Consider the following 4,969-nt stretch of genomic DNA (forward strand, 5'->3'; position numbering starts at 1 on the left):
CTCTCCGTTTATTCTCTTTTTAAACATATATTTTTATTGATTCCAGAGAGGAAGGGAGAGGGAGATAGAGGTAGAGACATCAATGATGAGAGAGAACCATTGATCAGCTGCCTCCTGCATGCCCCCTGCTGGGGATCGAGCCTGCAACCCAGGCATGTGCCCTGACTGGGAATCAAACTGTGACCTCCTGGTTCATAGGTTGATGCTCAACCACTGAGCCACCGCAGCTGGGCTCATGTAATTCTTTTAAATCTTACTACGTATCATACTATATTTAGCTAGTGTTCATTTTAACAAAAAATTCATACATGGCTGGATTATGAACCTCGCTATCTACCAGTTATTCATTTCAAACTCATTGCATTACTAGTACTGCATGCATCACCATCCCCCAGATGATAGGGACACGCTGCCAGTCTTGTGTGTTGGAGAAATAACCAACCAGCTTCATTAGCAACAAAAACATTAGAAAGTCTGAAGTGCCTTCACGACGTGGATTTCAGATACCCTATAAAAAGGTAGAGGAGATATATTTGTAAAAGGTGGATCGTTTCTATACGTATTTCTCCAAACCACAGTGTAGATGGATGACTGCTAATTCTTGACCCCTCAGTCCAGTCCTAACAAACCCTGCTAAGCTAGGCAGGCTCTACCCCCAAATGCTGAGATGAGATGAGCGTGACAGCAACGTCTGCTGCTGTAGTGTAATCTCTCCAGAAGGATTCTTTCACCTTAGGCACCAGGTCAGTCCTAGGATCTCGTTCTTCTTTTGCAAACATTATAATGCTTGACTTCAGTATAGGGCTTAAGGCCTCTTTCGTAATCCCATGTTGATGCAATGACTGCTGTGTATATGCTTTGACTTAGTTAAATGTGCTGGCGTAGCTTGTAGATCCTTGAGTTCCAACAATAGCAATTGCTCTATGTACAGTGCAGCTGTTGAGCTGTTAATGCTTTTTCATGGTGGAATTATAGAACTGACTGATACTGAGATACTCTGAACACACAGGCATGGCTTCACTTGTCTGTACAATATTAAAAATATATGTTAAAATATATTTGTATTTTAAAAAGTCATGTCTTTCTTATTTTGAAAACACTCAAATCTTGAGTTACAGACCAGTTTGTTTCATGATTTTTCATGAAACTTTAAAATATCCTATATAATAAAAGGGTAATATGCAAATTGACCGAACGGTGGAACTATCGGTTGCTATGATGCGCACTGACCACCAGGGGGCAGACACTCAATGCAGGAGCTGCCCTCTGGTGGTCAGTGTGCTTTCCACAGGGGGAGTGCCACTCAGCTAGAAGCAGGGCTGACGGCTGGCGAGCGCAGTGGCAGTGGTGGGAGCCTCTCCTGCCTCTGCGGCAGTGCTAAGGATGTCTGACTGCTGGCTTAGGCCTGCTCCCCATGGCTTAGGCCACCTCCTTGTGGGGTGTGCGGGCCTAAGCCGTTAGTCAGACATCCCCTGAGGGCTCCCAGACTGCAAAAGGGCACAGGCTGGGCTGAGGGACCCGCCCCTCCCTCCCGGAGTGCACGAATGTCATGCATCAGGCCTCTAGTAGTAAATAATATAACCCATTGATAATTTGTATTAGTTTTTACAAATGATAATTCAGGGACCTTTTCAATCCGTTCATGGTAAGTGATATTTGAATGCTGCTTTTGAATTTGGCTCAAAATCATTAAAAAAAATAGTAGCATGAGCCCTAGCTGGTCTTGCTCAGTGGTTAGAACAGGGGTGGGCAAACTTTTTGACTCGAGGGCCACAATGGGTTCTTAAACTGGACCGGAGGGCTGGAACAAAAGCATGGATGGAGTGTTTGTGTGAACTAATATAAATTCAAAGTAAACATCATTACATAAAAGGGTATGGTCTTTTTTTTTTTAGTTTTATTCATTTCAAATGGACCGGATCCGGCCCGCGGGCCATAGTTTGCCCACGGCTGGGTTAGAGTGTCAGCTCACAGACTGAAGTGTCACAGGTTTTGATTCTGGTCAAGGGCACATACCTTGGTTGCAGGCTTGACCCCTGGTCCTGGTTGGGGTGCGCGCAGGAAGCAACAAATCAGTGTGTTTCTCTCACATTGATATTTCTCTCTCTCTGTCTCTCCCCCTCCCTTCCACTCTGTTTAAAAAAATCAATGGGAAAAGTATCCTCGGGTGAGGATTAACAACAACAAAATAGCTTGGGTGTTTCTCTTCTCTTACTGGCTAAATTCTGGATCAACATACTTTTGAGGAGCAAAGCTGAGAGAATGTAGTGGAGAAGTAGTTTGTGGGTAGGGAGAATTAAAAATAAGTGCTCTGGCCGAAACCGGTTTGGCTCAGTGGATAGAGCGTCGGCCTGCGGACTGAAGGGTCCCAGGTTCGATTCCGGTCAGGGGCATGTACCTGGGTTGTGGGCACTTCCCCAGTGGGAAATGTGCAGGAGGCAGCTGATCGATGTTTCTCTCTCATCGATGTTTCTAACTCTCTATCTCTCTCCCTTCCTCTCTGTAAAAAATCAATAAAATATATTAACAAAAAAAAAAAAAAAAATAAGTGCTCTGAAGTGCTGAGATGCCTGAAAGGATTTAAAACAAAAATGGAAGAGTCCCTAAGGTAGCCAAAACAACAACAACCAACAGCAGCAGCAATAACAAAAAGCCCCAAACCAAAAAACCACATGCCTGGAGATTGACTATTCAGGAAATACAGCCCCAAAGCAGGGTTACTAGTATTGTAACCCTCCCCCCTTGGCACTGTCTGCCACACTCACGGCCCTCTTCTGAAGACAATGAGGGAGGCCAGGTGCCTTTGTGGGGACTTAGGCAAAACTGTTCTAGAAAGAAACTCCATAGGGAGGGTGACAAAGGGATCAATTTGATGTTTTCATTATGATAAATATGGATTCCAGGAGATACTAATATGCAGAAATGGACGTTTTACCCCAATGTTTGCTGAGGCCTGTGCTGGTGGTCCCCGAGGCCTGCTGTGTAGTTGTCTTTGGGACCAAGAGTGACGGCCTAGCCAAGAGGAAGATGATGACCTGTTAGACCTGTGCTCCTGGATCTTTGTGTAAGACCCTCATCACTGATGGTACCAGGCATCTCATCATCCTGAAAAGCCATTGCACACCAGAACCTACATGGCAACTTCCTTCCCAGACCAGAGAGAGCAAGAGGTTGCTGGAGGAAGAGGAGAACAAGTTCTGAAGTCCCTGGTTCAGATTCTTCCCCCTGAGCCGAATCACTTAGTTCAGGTAGTACAACTACAGCCTGCCCTGTTTACCCAAGAGAGTTCTTACAAAGAGCCTGTCAAATACGCTAAGATTTTAAAAAGGAATAAGAGGTTGTACAAATGTTATTATCACCTCTCAGCTAATCAAATATCTTTAACATTGTCTTTTACATATTTTGCCTCCCCTGGGCTGCAAGTAAGACATGAGATCTCCAGAGGGTGTGTAGTAAATGTCTGTTGCCTGTATGATCATCTGGAAAACACGACCCTCAGGGTTCATTCAGAAGTGGAGCCACATTCAAAGAACAGAACAAATGGGAATTCAAATCACATGCAAATCAAACTCTAAGGCAGTTCTTACTAAAACTCTCTTTCCCTCCTATTCTCTAGCACTCTGCCACTATGGGGCCTGTCACTGCCCCCCCACAGAAGGACCCTGCCCCTCACCCTTCCTGGCCCACCTCATACTCTCTAACCCATCCCTCCCCCTCCCCCAGCTCTCCCAGCCCTGTGCAGGGCCCTCCCCAAAGGTGAGATCCCCTAGGACGTGGGGCTCCTTCTTACTCTCACTGCTAACATCATGAGAAGAGACCTTTCGCCTCAGCTTCTTTTCCAAATTCTGCTCCCAAGAACCCAAATCCTGCTTTATCCTGATCAGAGGGAGAGGGAGGAGCTCAGCCGTGGGCAGAATCGGAACTTGACTGATTTGGCAGGAAGAAGGGCTGGTGATGCTGGTAGCAATCAAGGTTTTATTAGAATAAAGAAGTTCTGCCTTTTTCTGGCAAACCGAGAAAAGACGATTTCATCTTTGCATAAATTAATTTCATTAAACTGAGAAGTCATAAAAGTTTGGCATCTGTCTCACTATAATTTATTGGATTACCAAAAGATTTTTGGGGGGCCAGAAGCTGCAGTTTGTTGAGTCATCATTCTTTTGTTCCATTTGCTGCTGCTTCATAGGCGGTGTCCAAATCGCAGGTTTTGGAATTAGGAGGAAAGTGCTGTGCTGGGCATTTCGTAGCTAGGACGGGCAGTGAGGCTTGCAGCGGATTCTGCATAGAGGAGCAGAGGCCCTGGCTAAATGATGTCTCAGGTCTCAGCAGTGCTTGGCTGCCATCCTTTATTCAATCAGTCTTCTTGAAGACAGAGGGAATTCAGGGAATTCAATTAGGAAACAGTAGTAAAAAGGAGGAATCTGTTGCCCTCTGGGACAGCATGGGTGGACCTGGGAAATATTATGCACCAATTGTTTCCTCCAAAGAAATTCACTGAGGGTCCGCTCTGTGTCAACACACTCTCAACTCTCTGAAATTGCCTCACTATGGCGGCCTGTCTTAGGCTTTCTTAGCATCTGGTGTTCACTGTATCTGGGTGCCTCAATAGAAACTTCGAATACAAGCTTATACTCATTTACCTTTTCGTGTGTCTGCTTTGCATCTAAAGCATTTCCCAATCTACCATAAACTCACTTCCCCCAACAAATGCCATTATTTTTCTTTTTTTCCAGTTGCTTTTGAGGTAAAACCTGTAAAAAATCTGAATTGTTATTGCACAGTATTTAAGTTATCTTGCACAGTACCTGGCAGTTGGTGAGTACTCAATGCATGTTAGTTCCTGGTTTCCTTTGATACTAATCAGCACTGGACGGGTTCGGGGGTGGGGAGTGGTATTTCTGAGGGTTAGCTACAATGTGGAATCTGAAACTATAGATAAACCTTTCATACTCTGCTACATTAAAATCCA

Source organism: Myotis myotis, unplaced genomic scaffold (assembly GCF_014108235.1).
Source record: "Myotis myotis isolate mMyoMyo1 unplaced genomic scaffold, mMyoMyo1.p scaffold_m19_p_3, whole genome shotgun sequence".
Taxonomy (NCBI): domain Eukaryota; kingdom Metazoa; phylum Chordata; class Mammalia; order Chiroptera; family Vespertilionidae; genus Myotis; species Myotis myotis.